Source organism: Manis pentadactyla, chromosome 3 (assembly GCF_030020395.1).
Source record: "Manis pentadactyla isolate mManPen7 chromosome 3, mManPen7.hap1, whole genome shotgun sequence".
Classification (NCBI taxonomy): Eukaryota; Metazoa; Chordata; class Mammalia; order Pholidota; family Manidae; genus Manis; species Manis pentadactyla.
Genome location: NC_080021.1, coordinates 190,672,364 through 190,690,820, shown reverse-complemented (window position 1 = coordinate 190,690,820; position 18,457 = coordinate 190,672,364). Strand labels below are relative to the sequence as shown.

Sequence of the window (18,457 nt, the reverse complement as noted above, 5' to 3'; positions counted from 1 at the left end):
AAAAAAAAAAAAAAAAGGACTGACTTCCAATGGTAAAATAAATATGTAACCGGGATGTAATGTATAGCATAAGGACTATAGTCAAGATATTGTAACAGCTTGGTAGGGTGATAGCTGGAACCTCGAATTATGTATATAAATGTTCTACCACTGTGTTGTACACTTGAAACTAATGTAATGTAATACTGTGCGTCAACTACCCTTCAATAAAAAATAATTATTTAAAAAAAAAAAATCCATTAACATCATCCACCACATCAACAAAAAGAAGGACAAAAACCACATGATCATCTACACAGATGCTGAAAAAGCATTCAACAAAATTCAACATCCATTCATGATAAAAACTCTCAACAAAATGGGTATAGAAGGTAAGTATCTTAACATAATAAAGGCCATATATGACAAACCTACAACCAATATCATACTTAACAGCAAGAAGCTGAAAGCTTTTCCTTTAAGATTGGGAACAAGACAAGGATGCTCACTCTCCCCACTTTTATTCAACATAGTTCTAGAGGTACGAGCCAGGGCAATCAGACAAAACAAAGAAATAAAAGCATCCAGATTGGAAAGGAAGAAATTTAACCGTCACTGTTTGCAGATGACATGATATCGTACGTAAAAAACCCTAAGGAATCCACTCCAAAACTACTAGATAAAATATCTGAATTCAGCAAAGTTGCAAGATACAAAATGAATACACAGAAATCTGTAGCATTCCTATACACTAATGATGAACTAGCAGAAAGAGAAAGCAGGGACAAAACTTTCATTCACAATTGCATCAAAAAGAGTAAAATACCTAGGAATAAACCTAACCAAGGAAGTGAAAGACCTATACCCTGCAAACTCCAAGACATTATGAGAGAAATTAAAGAAGATACCAATAAATGGAAATACATCCCCTGCTCATGGATAGGAAGAATAGCATTCTTCAACGAACTAGAAAAATAGTTGTAAAATTCATATGGAACTACAAAAGACCCTGAATAGCCAAAACAATCCTGAAAAAGAAGAATAAAACTGGGGGGATTATACCCCCCAACTTCAAGCTCTACAACAAAGCCACAGTAATAAAGACAATTTGGTACTTGCACAAGAACAGACCCATAAACCAATGGAACAAACTAGAGAGCCCAGATATAAACCCAAGCACATATAGTCAGTCAATACATGATAAATGAGCCATGGACATACAATGGGAAAATGACAGCCTCTTCAACAACTGGTGTTGGCAAAACTGAACAGCTACATGTAAGAGAATGAAATTGGATTATTGTCTAACACCATACAGAGAAGTAAACTTGAAATGGATCAAAGACCTGAATGTAAGTCATGAAAGCATAAAACTCTTAGAAGAAAACATAGGCCAAAAATTTTTGAATATAAACATGAGTAACTTCTTCCTGAATGCATCTCCTCAAGCAAGAGAAACAAAAGCAAAAATGAACAAATGTGCAAGAGAAACAAAAGCAAAAGTGAACAAATGGGACATCATCAAGCTAAAAAGCTTCTCTACAGCAAAGGACACCATCAGAAGAACAAAAACGCACTCTACAGTATTGGAGAATACACTTGTAAATGACATATCTGACAAGGGGTCAACACCCAAAAAGCAAATAACCTGATTAAAAAATGGGCGGAGGATATGAACAGGCAATTCTCCAAAGAGGAAGTATAGATGACCAACAGGCACATGAAAAGATGCTCCACATCACTAATTATCAGGGAAATGCAAATTAAAACCACAATGAGATCTCATCTCATACCAGTTAGGATGGCCAATATCGAAAAGACTAGGAATAACAAATGCTGGCGAGGATACCAAGAAAGGGGAACCCTCCTAAACTGCTGATGGGAATGTAAACTAGTTCAACCACTGTGGAAAGCAATAAGGAGGTTCCTCAAAATACTAAAAGTAGAAATATCATTTGACCCAGGAATTCCACTCCTAGGAATTTACCCAAAGAAAACAAGTTCTCAGATTCAAAAAGACATATGCACCTTATGTTTATTGCAGCACTATTTATAATAGCCAAGCTAAGGAAGCAACCTAAGTGTCCATCAGTCGATGAACAGATAAAAAAGATGTGGTACATATACACAATGGAATACTATTCAGCCATAAGAAAGAAACAAATCCTACCATTTGCAACAACATGGATGGAGCTAGAGGGTATTATGCTAGTGAAAAAAGTCAGGCAGGGAAAGACAAATACCAAATGATTTCCCTCACTTGTGGAGTAAAACAATGAAGCAAAACTGGAGGAAAAAACAGTGGATACACAGCCTCCAAGAAGGGACTAATGGTTACCAAAGGGGAGGGGAATGGGAGGACAGATGGGGAGGGAGGTAGAAGGGGATTGAGGGTTATTATGAGTAATACACATGGTGTCGGGGGAATCATGGGGAGGACAGTGTAGCACAAGAAGACAAGTAGTGACTCTGTGGCATCTTACTGATAGACAGTGACTGCAAAGGAGTATGGGAGGGGCTCGATAATATGGGTGAATGTAGTAACCACATTGTTTTTCATGTGACACCTTCAGAATAATGTATATCAATGATACTTTAATATAAATAATGTAAATAAATAAAACAAATAAAAATGAACAATTAAAAAATAAAATAGCTTAGGATTGCACATCTAGTAAAAAGTAAATCTAGCAATCAAATCCAGGCTACACAGTGAGTGTTCTCAACAATTTTACTGTAGAGTTTCCCTATCTGACAGACATATAATGCAAGCATATATGTAACTTTTAATTTTCTAATTGTTACATTAAAAAGTAAAAAGAAACAAGTGAAATAAATTTTAATAATATATTTATCTCAGTATATCCAAAATATAATTTCAACATGTAATTGATATAAAAATTATTGGTGAAATGTTTTACATTCTTTTATTTGTAGTAAGTATTAGAAATCTGGCATTTATTTTAGATTCACAGCACATCTTATTGTGAAATTTTTAATGACTCAACAATTACACATGGCTAGGGGCTACCATATCGAACAGCACAGCTATAAAGTCTCTCTAAAGTCAAATAAAAGAAACAGGATGGTAAAACCATACGTGAAGCATACAGGGTAGGTGTTTCTGCTTCTTGGTATAGATTAGATCATTCAAACTACCCACTTACCAATGATTAATTAAAAAGCTGAAAACAAACAATAAAACACAAAACAAACCAAAAGAAAAAAATTCAAAAGCATCAGAAGGCAAAAAGATAGTAAGAAATTTATAGTAAAAGAACTGGGAAAAGAAGGAAATTCAGAGAGGTAAGTCCTGACCTCAGGGTCAGATTTGCTTGAAGGGATTTGCTCACCAAAGTGTTGACAGCCTAAACAAATCTCACAGGGAATTAGTCAATGCCAGGGCCTGATAATAAAAGCACAATGGTGCTTTGGATTGAAATCTTAAAAATCTGCCCCCTAACAACACAGATGATCCTGAGATAAATCAGACCACCTATGAACTGCAGTTTGGCTTCCAGCTCATAAAACCCTTAGTCCCTGAAATTGTATAAAGAAAACCTTGGAAAGTTAGTACTCCAGGGCTTAGAGAAAGCAAATGAAAATCCTCTCTGAAGAAGGATAACAAAGAAAGAGAAGAAAGAATCCTTAGCTTCAAATAATTTTCAAATATAATGTCCACCAATCAAAGACAGTCAAGTATATGAGGACATATATGACATGAAGAAGGAACAGCATAAACAATAGATAATAGAAACATCCAAAGGGACAACTGATAGCAAATGTAACCTAAAATAATGGCTATTTTGTTCAAAGATATAAAAATAAAGCTTGAAAGTTAAGCGGGCAACTGGAAACCATAAAAATTAAAATACAGATATTTAAAAAGAATGAATATTTCATCACATAAAGGGTACAAAGGAAAAACCTTTAATAAATTCATTTAGTTAAATATTAGACCAACTCAGGAAAGATACAGTAAGCTGCAAAGTAGATATGAAGAAACTATATAAAACTATGTAAAAAAGAAACACAGCAAAAAGAAATGCAAAGAGGATATAATTTAAAGAAAGATATGATACACATATGTTTAGAGTCCTAGAAGGAAATACATTGAATAATGACTGAGAATTTTCCAAAAACTGAGCAACACATAAATTCACAGATTCAAGAATGTCAACAAATCCTTGGAGTAAATAAAAAAATACACTACCCAAAAAAGAGAAATGGGGGTGAGGGAGAAAGATGTCTCAAAAGGAGCTACAGACAATAGAATTTCTTGCAAAATATTTCCACCATCTTAGAGGTACCCTGCCAATATTGCACATGCTGTAGTTGCCCTTCAAGCCAGATGTGTATTTATTGTGTGTTAAATAACTTCTGGTTCCTTCATCCAACATACCTAGTTCAACTTTTTTTCCCCTCCAATCAATCACACCCTGAGAACCAATGTACAAAGACAACATTGCTTTTATTATGCAAAACTGTTTTAAAGGATCTTCTTTTATGTACTATATGTATCAGAATAATGTACATTGACATATAATGTAAAAAGAACACCTACATATAAACAAGTGTTATACCAACAGAAACAACAAATAAACCTTGAAGAGTGGGGGAAAAAAAAGTGGCACTGCCTCCAGGAGACCAGAATAAAGACCAGAGAAAGAAAGAGTAAAACTATGAGTCCTCAGAGCAACCATGAAAGCCAGAAGACAACAGAATGATATATTCAAAGTATGGAAAGAAAATTGTTGTCCATCTAAAGTTCTATACCCAACAAAAATATCCTTCAAGACCAACGATGAAATAAAGACAATTTTGACATTTTACCAGCATATTTCATATTTGGAGATGCAGAAAGTAAAAGTGTGGGTAAATCTAGATAACCAATAATTATACTAAAACAGTAATAGTAATAATGATGTCTTTAAGATTTAAAATATATATTTAAATAGAAATATATTTTTAAAATATATATTAAATAGAAATATATTTAAAATACATTAAAATTAAAAGACACAAACTAAATATATATTACATATTAAAATCAAAACAGTAATTATAAATTACAATGAAAATATACAAAATTTACATTAAAATATAAATTAAATCAAATATATAAATATTAAAATATAAAACTAAATTATATACATAACCATATTATCTAAATTGAATTAAAATACATAAATTCAGTTTATAATTTATATACCAAAGCATGTATTAAAATATATAAAAATAGCATTTATACTAAATATATGTAAAAATTAATACAGTATATTTAGCATTTGTATTAATACATTACCTATATAAAATGCATAAAAAATATAAAAATAGAATTCAATTTGGGAGGCACACATAGAACTAAACTATTCCAAGGTACCTGTATAATCTCTATTATTTATGGATGTATGTTATAACTGCTGGTAAAAGAGTATATGATTCCAAAACTAACAGAGAACAATATAAAAAATATCAGTCCAAAAGGTGAAAAGGGAGATGAAAAGGAACAAGGAATATGTGGAAAAAGTAGAAAGCAGACAACAGAGTGCAAAATTTAAACCTAAATATATTAACAATTACATTAAATATAAATTAAATACATGTTCCAGTTAAAAGATCAAGATTCGCAGACTGAAAAATTATAAAAATCAAGAAAAACATCTAAAACATAAGGACAAATGGTTCAGAGGATGATAAAGTATGTAAGCCTAACACCACACCCCCAAAGAAAACCTGTTGTAGCAATAGAATTATCGTAAAAAACAGACCTTAAAGCCACATTACTAGAAGTAAAGAAAATCACTTTATAATAGTAATATCTTCACCAGGAATATGTAATCCTAAAGTCAGGTGTACCTAATAACATAACCACAATTTACATAATGCAAAAATTGACAAAGAGAAATAAGCAAAAACACAAATATAAATTTTTAATATCTTCCAATTATTGATAGAACAAATGGACAAAAGGATACAAGTAAGATATAGACTTTGAACAATAATATTAACACAAGTTTGTATTAGGCATTGTATAAAACATTGCAACCAACAATTTGAGGATATACATCTTTGAAAAACCCACAACAAACATTTATAAAAACTGATTATATACTGAGTCTTAAAATAAGTTTCAACAATTTTTGAATGTTGAAATGACATTTTTTTGAATGTTGAAAACAATAACATCATACAGACCATGTACTCTGATCATAATAAAATTGAACTTGAAATCATTCACAAAAATACACCTACAAATGCTACATGTCTGGAAATGAAGAAAGATACTTAAAAGAGAAACTAATAAAGATGTGGACATAAATTTCATGAAATGGAAGAAATGAATATATAGTAGTTTGAAAAAGCCAAAAGTTGATTTTTGGAAGACTAATAAAATTGGTTAACCTCACTGTGAAGTAGTTTAAAAAAAAATAAAGAAGGTACAAATACCAAAAACTGAAATGAAAAAAAGTGGACATCAATACTGATCTTTCAGACATTAAAAAGACAGAAAGAGAATATTAGGAACACACTTATATCAATAAACAAGAAAAGTCAGATGAAATGGATAAATTCCTCGAAAACTTTAATTTACCAAAACTGACAAGAATAGAAATCTGTACAGACATAAACTATTAAAAATTGAATGTGTATTTTGAAATTTCACACCTCTCCACACACATAGACAAAACCAACACCACACAAAAACCTAGCATAGATGGCTTCATCGGCCAACTCTTCCAAAGAGTGAAACGAAATGCACTAATTCTTAAAGAGGACTGAAAAAAAAAAATTCTTGAACTCATTTTATGACAGCAAACCTTGATAGCAAAACTCAACAAGGGGAGTAAGTAAAAGGAAAAATTCAGATCAGTCTCACACACTTGTGAAATGCAAAAAATCCTAAGGAAAATGTCAACAATTTAAATCCAGCATAATATAAAATAATAATAAATCAATGGATAGAACAAATTCATGGATTGGAGGACTCAGTGTTGCAAAGAAGTCATTTGATAGACATCCATAGATGAACAGATTTTTAAAAATCTAGTCTATAGATTCAATATCTAGTAATTACAATAAAATAAAATTTAAATCTATAGATTTGGTAACTTATAGATTCAATAAATTAGAATAAATTTGAAAAAGGTTGTTTTATACGATAGAACTTGACAAGCTGATTCTAAAATATATATAGAAATACATTACAGGGCTGAGACTAGCTTTCCTCTATTAGATATTGAATGATTGATAATAAAGCTATAATTAAGACAGTGTGGTACTGGTGTAAGAACAGAACAATATACCAATGAAACTAATAGCCTGGAAACAACCCAAATATATATGCACTGGATTTCCTGACAAAGGTGCCACTGTAGGGCAGTGCTGAGAAACACGATCTTTCCAAAACATGGTGCTTAGCCATTTGGGTATCCATACGGGAAAAAATAAAACTGGAATCACTACCTCACACCATACACTATAAAAAAAACCAGAAGGATTGTATACCTAAATGTGATAAGCAAAACGACAGAAGAGTATTTTCATTATTTTGAGGTAGGAAAGACTTTAAATGTGGAACAAAAAGCACCAACCATAAAAGGTTGATAACCTTGACTATATTAAATTAAATGAACTTCCAGTCATCAAAGGACATAACTAAGGATAACAACTGAATGGAAGGTAATTTCAACACATACACTGATAAAAATCAGAGTTGGAAGAGATAAAGAGCTCTTATGGATTAATAAGAGAAAGAAAATCTGTAAAAATGAGGGCAAGAACATTAAATGGGCACTTCTAATAAATGAATAAAGAGTTACTCAATCTCAGTAATAATAAGATAAATATAAATTAAACCATAATTAGTTACCCACCAGAACAGCTAAAATTAAAGCCCGACTTTAATAAATATGGTGAGGATATGGCACCTATAGGAACTTGTGTTCACTGCTGGAAGGAGTATTCAATTAGTATAAATATTTTGGAAAATAGTTTAATATATCTACTAAAGTTGAAAATAAGGACGCATGATGAATCAGCAATTCCTATCCTGAGAATGTACTCAGGGAGAATTTTATGCACATATATACCCGTAAAAATATACAAGAATTGTTAATAGCATCTGTAATAGAAAATGAGAATGACCCACATGTTCATCAACAGTAGAATGAATACAGTAGGTAAACTCATACAATGGAATATATACAACAATGAAAATGAACGAACTACTACTATATGTAGCAATATAGGTAAATCTCAAGCCAGACACAAATGATACACAGGCATTCCTTGGAAATATTGTGGGTTTGGTTCCAGATAAAGTACTGCAGTAAAGCAAATTAAGTGAATTTTTAAATTTCCCAGTACATATGAAAGTTATTTATACACTATACTGTAGTCTATTAGGTGTGCAATAGCATTAAAAAACCAATGTACATGACTTAATTTAAAAAGTTTATTGTTAAAAAATGCTAACCATTATGTGAGCTTTTAGCAAGTCATAATCTTTTTGCTGGTTGGAGGGTGATGGCTTGATATTGATGGTAGCTGACTGATTAGGGTGGTTGTTGCTAAAGAGTGGAGAGACAATTTCTTAACACAACGGTGAAGTCTGCCACATGGATTGACCTTTCCTTTCTCAAACAATTTCTTTGTAGTATGATGCTGCTGGATAGCATTTTACCCACAGCAGAACTTCTTTCAAAATTGGAGTCAGTTCTCTCAAACCCCGCTGCTGCTGTATCAGCTAAGTTTATGTAATATTCTAAATCATTTGTTGTCATTTCGACAACTTTCCCAGCATCTTCAACCAGGGGTAGATTCCATCGCAAAAAAACCACTTTCTTTGTTCATCCATAAGGAGTAACGCTTCATCTGTTACAGTTTTATCATGAGATTAGAGCAATTCAGTCACACGTCTACTTCTAAATCTCGTTCTTCTGCGATTTCCACAGCATCTGCAGTTACTTCCTCCACTGAAGTTTTGAACCCCTCAATGTCATACATGAGGGTTGGAATCAAGTTCTGCCATACTCTGCTAATCTTAGTATTTTGACCTCTTCCCATGAATCACAAATGTTCTTCCTGGCATCTAGAATGGTAAATACTTCCAAGAAGTTTTTAAATTTACTTTGCTCAGATCCATCAGAGGAATCACAATCTATGGTAGCTATAAATGTTAACAAAGTGTATTTCTTAAATAAGACAAAAAGCTGAAATTACTCCTTGATCTACAAAATGGATGCTATATTAACAAGTATGAAATCTTGTTGTATATCTCTATCAGAGCTCAGTTGCATTTTCAATGAGCAGCTATATTTTGAAAGGAATCTTTTTTTTGGAGATCTCAATAGTAGACCTAAAATATTCAGTAAACTGTGACATAAACACATGTGCTATCATCCAGACTTTGTTGTTCAATTTATAGAGCACAGGCAGAGTAAATTAGCACAATTATGAAGGGAAGTAGGATTTTCAGAATGGCAAATGAGCCCTGGTTTCAACTTAAAGTCACCAACTGCACTAGCTCCTAACAAGAAAGTCAGCCTACCCTTGGAAGCTTTGAACTCAGGCATTGACTTCTCCTCTCCAGCTATGAAGGTCCTAGATGGCATCTTCTTCCAATAGAAGGCTGTATTGTCTACAGTGAAAATCTGTTGTTTAGTTAGCCACCTTTGTTAGTTACCTTAGAGAGATCTTCTGGATAACTTGCTGCAGCTTCTCCACCAGCACTTGCTGCTTCACCGGCACTTTTATGTTATGGAGATGACTACCTCCCTTCACCTCATGAACCAACCTCTGCTAGTTTCAGATTTTTCTGCTGCAGGTTCCTCACCTCTCTCAGCCATCACACAATTGAAGAGAATTAGGGCCTTGTTCTGGGTTAGGCTTTGGCTTAAGGGAATGTTGCAACTAGTTCATCTTCTATCCAGACCATTAAAACTTTCTCCATATCAGCAATAAGATGATTTTGCTTTCTTATCATTTGTGTGTTCATTGGAATAGCACTTCTTATTTCCTTCAAGAACTTTTCCATTGCATTCACAACTTGGCTACTTGGTGCTAGAGAACCAGCTTTTGGCCTGTCTTGGCTTTCAACATGCTTTCCTCACTAAGCTTAATCGTTTCTAGCTTTTGATTGAAAGTGAGAGACTCTTCCTCTTACTTGAACACTTAGAGGCCACTGCAGGGTTATTAACTTGTCTAATTTCAATGTTATTGTGTCTCAGGGAATAGGGAGGCCCAAGGAGAGGGAGAGAGACAGAGGAATAGTCAGGAAGTTGGGCACTTAGAACACATATAACATTAAGCAAGTAACTTTGTAGTCTTATATGTGTATGGTTTGTGGCACCCCAAACAATTACAATAGTAACATCAAAGATCACTGATCACCATAACAAATATAATAATGAAAGTTTGAAATCTTGAAAAAATTAGTAAAATGAGACAGAGACATGGCATGAGGAAATGCTGTTGGAAAATAGCAATGACAGACTGCCTCGATGCCACAAAATTTGTAAAAAACAAAATAACAGCAAAGCACAATCAAGTGAATGCAATAAAAGGAGGTCTGCCTGCATTCCATGTAATTCAATTTATATGATTTTCAAAAACTATATTAAACTATATTCTCAATGACACAGTTTGGTGCTAAAACAATGCAGAAAAGGTAGGAAGTAGTTACCATATAAATCAAGACAGTGATTACTATGGGGAGAGAAAGGTGGTTATAATTAATTGGGAAGAGGCTAATAAGAGGGGCTTCTAGGATGCTGGTAATTGCCTATTTCTTGACCTGAACACTCTTGATTACATGAGTGTTCACAGTGTATATGTTTTATGTAATTTATAGCATGTATATTTCACAGTAAAAAATTTTAATAATGTTTTGAGAAAAGAATATTGCATTAACCTGTTTGTCAATTAAGAATTGAAACAAATTTGGAAGCATTTGGGTAGGAGTAAAATTGAATAGCAATCTCATTGTGGAAGTTTGCTAGGTACCACCTTACTGGGTAAAATATATTAATTCATTTGTCTAGATTATAAAGTTTGTAGGAAAACAGACTATGCCTAATTTCTTCACCACTGTATCCTCAAGGCCATGTTTGGTCCCTGATATACAATTTGTTTCCATAAACATGGTAAATGAATGAATGCTTTAGTATTTCCACAAGGAGGCAAAGCAGTGGTCCAACAATAGAGACCACCAACTATCAAGAAACCAGTTGGAATTCTTCCCAAGGAAAGCATAATATAAGTCACTAGCATATGAAACATTTCATCTTTATTAGTTGGAAGAAATAATAAAAAACACTACTTTTTTTGGAATTATTTCTGACATATAAGCATAAAATAGTGTAGTGGAAATGAAACCCATGAGAGAAAGCAATCATGCCATCTTGGAGTTCATAACAGTTGCAAAAAAGAATACTGGAAAAAATGATACTTTAGGGAAGTGAATCAAGTTTAGAGAAACTGGTTGTATGATGCCATAGCAGAAATTATATCATTATAGGAGGAATCTTTTTTAAAAGAAAAAGTCTCTAAAAAGTGAAATTCTGACACAATAAAAAAAAAGTTAACCTGATAAAAAAAAGAAAATAGCATCTTATGAGGAATCCAACATGATTGTATAAGGTATGTTATGATATGTTCAGAATTTAAGAGGCTTGTTTAAAAAAAATGAATTAAAAAAAAAGGCATGTGAAAAAAGGATGAATATGAGAAAGTGGTGTGAAACAAGGAGAATCATGTAAGTAAACTGAGAGCCCAGAATGAGCGGAGGCTGGTGAAAATGTTAAGAACAATAAAATGGATTAAAAAAATACATGGAGAGCAAGAAGAACAAGAAAGAAGGTTTAGGCCTACTGTTTGGGGCAGATGGTATAATGTTAACAGATGATGCACAGAAAGCATAACTACTTAACTCCTATTTTGCTTCTGATTCTCTATTAAGGAGAAATATTCAAATTTGAAAGAGGCATAAGAAACATGTTCAAAGGAAACTTGATATAACTTATGATAAGGATCTAGACAGCCTTCATGAAGGTGAGATTTGAGCCATCCCTGAAGAGTAATATTGGGAAAATAGAACATACGAATAATAGAATAGATTGGGCAAAGACAGGGCTAGAAGCTTTCTAAATACTATAACTTTAGGACATAGTATCTTTCTTACATCTTAATATCTGTAAAATTGGAATGTATCTTGAAATAGATTGTTAAGAACAAAAGAATTGTGCTTAACTGACAGCACTTTTCTTTCTTACAGGTATACACAAAATAATGCTGTGTCTTACAATTGATAGTGCCTTAGATTTAATTTCCTCCCTTAGTTTCTTTAGTACCTATGAGTCAGAGTAGGGTCTGAAAGGTAGAGATCCTAAAACTTGGTTCATCAGTTCATGAATATTTTAAGGTAAAATTTAAGTTTAAATTCCTCTGAAGGTCTTAATAACCTAAAACAATTTACCTTCAGCTTTTTATTGAAGTATAGCTGATATACAATATTATATTGGTTTCAAGTACACAATAGAGTGATTCAGCAGTTACACACATTATTAAATCCTCACCCCAATTAGTGCAGTAACTATCTGTCAACATAGAAAGATGTTACATAACTACTGACTATATTCCTCATGCTGCCCTTTCATCCTCATGATCAACTCATGACTGAGATTTTGTGCCTCTTTATCCCCCTCACCTACCCAACTCACCACCCACAATCCCTCCCCATGGTAACCACCAGTCACTTCTCAGTAGCTATGTTTTGTTCGTTCTGTTTTGTTTTTATATTTTACAGATAAGTGAAATCATATGGTATGTCTTTCTCTAGCTGCCTTATTTCACTTAGCATAATACCCTCTAGGTCCATCCATGTTGCTGCAAACAGCAGGATTTCTTTCTTTTTTATGGCTGAATAATAATCCATTGCATACATATATGTACTACCTCTTCTTTATCCATTCATCTATTAATGGACACTTTGGTTGCTTCCATATTATCTTGGCTACTGTAAACAGTGTGGTAATAAACATAGGGGTGCAAAAATCTTTTCAAATCAGAGATTTTGTTTTCTTTGGGTAAATTCCTAGAAGTGCAATTACTGAGTTGGATGGTATTTCAATTTTTAGTTTTTTGAAGAACCACCATATTGCTTTCCACTACAGTTGCACCAATTTACATTCCCACCAACAGGGTAGGAGGGTTCCCATTTCTCTGCATCCTCACCAGCATTTGATATTTCTTGTCTTTTGGACAGTGGCCATCCTAACTGCTGTGAGGTGATATCTCATTGTGGTTTTAATTTGCATTTCCCTGATAATTAGCAATGTGGAGCATCTTTTCATGTGCCTGCTGGCCATTTGTATTTCTTCTTTGGAAAAGTGTCTGTTCAGGTCCTTCACCCATTTCTTAATTGGGTTATTTGTTTTTTGGGTGTTGAGGTGTGTGAGTTCTTTATATATTTTGGATGTTAACCTTTTATTAGATGAGTCATTTATGAATATATTCTCCTATACTGTAGGGTGCCTTTTTGTTCTGCTGATGGTGTCCTTTGCCGTACAGAGGCTTTTGAGTTTGATGCAGTCCCACTTGTTCATTTTTGTTTCCCTAGTCTAGGGAGATAAGTCCAGAAAAAAATTGCTCCTTGTGATGTTCAAGACATTTTTGCCTAAGTTTTCTTTCTCCTAAGAGTTCTATGGTTTCATGTCTTATATTTAGGTCTTTAATCCAATTTGAGTTTACTTTTGTATATGCAGTTAGACAGTATTCCAACTTAATTCTCTTGCATGTAGCTGTCCTGTTTTCCTAACACCATTTATCAAGACTGTCTTTTCCCCATTGTATATTCATGGCTCCTTTGTCATATATTAGTTGACCATATGTGCATGGGTTTATATCTGGGATCTCTATTCTGTTTCATTGATCTATGGGTCTCTTCTTGGGCTAGTATCATACTGTTTTGATTACTGTAGCTTTGAGGTATAGCTTGAAATCAGGGAGTATATACCCTTAGCTTTATTCTTTCTGAAGACTTCTTTGCCTATTCATGGTCTTTTTTTGGTTCCATATGAATTTTAGGATTATTTGCTCCAGTTTATTGAAAATTGCCATTGGTATTTTGGTATTGCATTGAATCTATAAATTGCTTTGGGCAGGATGGCCATTTTGACAATATTAATTCTTCCTATCCATGAGCATGGGATAGATTTCAATTTCTTTGTGTCTTTAATTTCTCTCATAAGTGCCTTATAGTTTTCAGGTCTTTCACCTCCTTAGTTAGGTTTATTCCTAGATATTTTATTCTTTTTCATGCTACTGTAAATGGAATTGTTTTCCTGATTTCTCTTTCTGCTAGTTCATTATTAGTAAATAGGAACAGAACAGATTTCTGTACATTGATTTTGTATCCTGCAACTTTGCTGAATGCAGTTATTAGTTCCAAGAGTTTTTTGGTGGTATCTTTGGGGTTTTCTATATATAGGATCATGTCAAATAGTGAGTTTTACTTCTTCATCAATTCAGACACTTTTTATCTCTTTTTCTTGTTGGCTAGGACTTCAGTACTATGTTAAATAAAAGTGGTGAAAGTGCCTTGCCTTGTTCCTGATCTTAGAGAAAAAGCTGTCAACTTTTTGCCATTGAGTATGATGTTAGCTGTGGGTTTGTTATATATGGCCTTTATTATGTTGAGGTATCTTCCTTCTATACCCATTTTGTTGAGAGTTTTTATCACAGATGTTGAATTTTGTCAAATGTTTTTTTAAGCACCTATTGAGATAATCATACGGTTTTTATCTTTTCTTTTGTTAATGTGGTATATCACATTGATTCAATGTATGAATATTGTTCCATCCCTGGAATATATCCCTTGGTCATGATGGATGATCCTTTTGATGTATTTTGAATTTCTGACTTTTGTTTGTTGGGAGTTTTTTGATTGCCACTTCAATTTCATTACTGGTATTAGGTCTGTTCGGATTTTCTGTTTCTTCCTGGGTCCTTCCTCCTTGGTAGGAGGTGCTTTTCTAGGAATTTTTCCATTTCTTCTAGGTTATCCAATTTGTTAGTATATATTTTTCATAGAATTCACTCTTTTTGTGTGGTGGCTGTTGTAATTTCTATTTTTTTATTTTTTATTTTTTTTACTTGTGACCTCTCTCTCCTTTTCTTGGTAAGTCTGGCTAGAGGTTTGTCTGCTTCGTTACCTTCTCAAGAAACCAGCTCTTGGTTTCATTGTTTCTATGGTTTATTCTTCTCTATTTTATTTATTTCACTCTGATCTTCATTATGGTCTTCCCTCTACTAACTTTGGGTTTCACTTGTTCTTCTTTCACTAGCTTGTTTCTTTTTTTTTCATTACTATACAATCACATGACCAACATTGTGGTTACTAGAGTTCCCCCATTATCAAGTCCCTACCCCATTACAGTCACTGTCCATCAGCATAGTAAGATACTATAGGGTCATTACTTGTCTTCTCTGTGCAATACTGCCTTCCCCGTGCCCCCCTCCCCATGTTATGTGTGCTAATTGTAATGCCCCTATTCCCCTTCCCCCTCCAATCCCTCCTGCCCTCCCCAGTCCCTTTCCCTTTGGCAACTATTAGTCCATTTTTGGGTTCTGGGAGTCTCCTGTTTTGTTCCTTCAGTTTTTTCTTTGTTCTTATGCTCCACAGATGAGTGAAATCCTTTGGTACTTGTCTTTCTCTGCTTGGCTTGTTTCACTGAGCATAATACCCTCTAGCTCCATCCATGTTGTTGCAAATGGTAGGATTTGTTTTCTTCTTATGGCTGAATAATATTTCATTGTATATATGTACCACATCTTTATCCATTCATCTACTGATGGACACTTAGGTTGCTTCCATTTCTTGGCTATTGTAAATAGTGCTGCAATAAACATAGGGGTGCATGTGTTTTACTAGGTTCCTTAGTTGTTAGTTTAGACTATTTGGGATTGCTCATTTCTTGAGGTAGGCCTGAATTGCTATGTATTTACCTCTTAGAACCACTTTTGTGGCATCCCATATATTTTGAACTGTTGTATTTTTGTTTTCATTTGTCTCCATGTTTTGATTTCTTCTTTGATTTGTTCATTGATCTATTTATTATTTAGAAGCAGTTGTTCAGCCTACATGTGTTTGTGGGGGTTTGTTTTCTTTATGTAACTGATTTCATATCACTGTGATCTGAAAAGATGCTTGATACAGTATCAATCTTTTTAAATTAACTGAGACTCTTTTTGTATCCTAATATGTGATCTATTCTGGAGAACATTCCATGTGCCCTTGAGAAAAACGTGTACCCTGCTGCTTTTGGGTGGAATGTTCTGTAGACATCTGTTAAGTCCATTTGATATAATGTGTCATTCAGTGCCACTGTTTCCTTATTTATTTTCTGGCTGGATGATCTCTCCATTGATGCAAGTGGGTGTTAAAAGTCTCCTAATATGATTCTGTTCCTATCTATTTCCCTCTTTAGTTCTATTTGTATTTATTTTATATAATAGGTGTTCCTATGTTGGGTGTATAGATATTTACAATTGTTATACCCTCTTGTTGGACTGATCCCTTTATCATTTTGTAATGTCCTTCTTTGTCTCTGATTACTTTCTTTGTTTTGAAGTCTATTTTGCCTGATATAAATACTGCTACTCTTGCTTTTTTCTCCATCCCTTCACTTTCAGCCTATGTTTGTCTTAGGTCTGAAATGAGCCTCTTGTAGGCAGCAAATAGATGGGTCTTGTTTCTTTATCCATTCTGCCACCCTCTTTGATTGCATCACTTAGTCCATTTACATTTAAGGTAATTATTCATAGGTATGTACTTATTGCCATCTCATTGTTTTCTGGGTTTTTTTGTAGTTCCTCTCTGTTCCTTTCTTCCCACTTATAATATTCTTTCTTGATGGTTTTCTTTAGTGTAATGCTTGTATTTCTTTTTTGTTTTTTGTGTATTTATTATAGGCTTTAGGTTTGTGGTTCCCAAAAGGTTCAAAGAGAGTTCCTTATGCATATAAATCTGTACTAAGTTGATAGTTGCTTTATTTCAAAAACAATCTAAAAGTACTACTTTTTTATTCTTCCTCCTCCATACTTTATGTATGTCATTATGTAAACATTTTGTGTATCCCTTGGCTGATTTTGTGTACAGTCAGTTTTACCATTTTTAACTTCATATCTGCTTGGTAATTGGTGTACTACCTACCTTTACTATAGGCTTATTTTCACTGATGTAAAATAATTACGCTTAAGAACATTTCCAGCTACAGAAGTTCCTTTAACATATCCTGTAAGGCCATTTTAGTGATGGTGAATTCTTTTAACTTTTGTTTACCTGGGAAACTTTAAATCTCTCCTTCAGTTCAGTAGAGGATTCTTGGTTGTGGGTTCTTAGCCTGTCAATATTTCATGTCACTCCTTTCTGGCCTGTAAAGTACCTGCTAATAGCCTTATGGAGTCCCATATAGGTAAATGTCTGCCTCTCTCTCACTGCTTTTGAGATTCTTATTTTTATTTTTAATCTTTGCCATTTTAATTACTGTATGTCTTGGTGTTGCCTTCTTGGTGTTCCTTTTGTTAGGGCCTCTCTGTATTTCCAGGACCTGGGTGTATATTTCCTTCCCCAGACTGGGGACATTTTCAGCAATTATTTCTTCAAAAAGACTTTCTACTCCTTTGTCTGTCTTCTTCTTCTCATACCCCTATTATGCAAATATTGTTTGTTTGGAGTTGTCACACAGCTCTCTTAGCATCTTCTCATTTTTAGAATTCTTTTTCCTCTGTTCCTAAGTTTGGTTGTTTTCCTGTTCTCTATTTTCCATCTCACTGATTCCTGTACTTCCAGCAGTCTACTATTCATTCCCTCCACTATGTTTTTTATTTCAGTTATTGAATTCCTCAGTTCTGAATGGCTCTTTTTCAAATGTTCTATCTCTTTGTTGAAGTTCTCACTCAGATCACTGATTCTTTTCCCCAGGTCAGTAAGCATCTTTATGACTGTAACTTTGAAATCTTTATCACAAAGATTGATGATCATTTCATTTAGCCTTCTTTCTGGTGTCTTATCTTTTTCTTTTGTTTCAACATATTCTTCTGTCCTTCATTTTGTCTGGCTTTCTTTGTCTCCTCCTTTGTATTAGATATTCCGCTATATCTCACAGTCTAGAAAGTAATGGCTTTATGAAGAAGCTCAAGACTCCTTGCTCACCTGTGACTGGTTCTTCTTTGGGGTGAAACTGCAGTTGCTGTTGGTGGGCTGTTAGCAGGGCTGTTTTTATACCTGCCTATGGGCAGTCACTGATCTCTCTCAGCAGAGACAGATGGCTCACTTCAGCATATCCTCTGTGTGCCAGAGCACTTCTGCTGGGATTGTTGTGTGTGGGGTCGCCGTCTTCCTTCAGGGCAGCAATGTCAGGTGCTGCTAGGCTAGCAGTGTAGATGAGTGGGTGTGCAGGGGAGTGCTGCAGTG

The 18,457-nt window shown here is 34.0% G+C and overlaps 1 protein-coding gene across 9 annotated transcripts in view; it reads right to left on the bottom strand.

Annotated features, from left to right (window-relative positions):
• The window catches only part of STX17 (syntaxin 17), a 107,935-nt gene that overhangs the window by 56,823 nt on the left and 32,655 nt on the right, over positions 1-18,457 (bottom strand). The gene's annotated exons all lie outside the window — the stretch shown is intronic.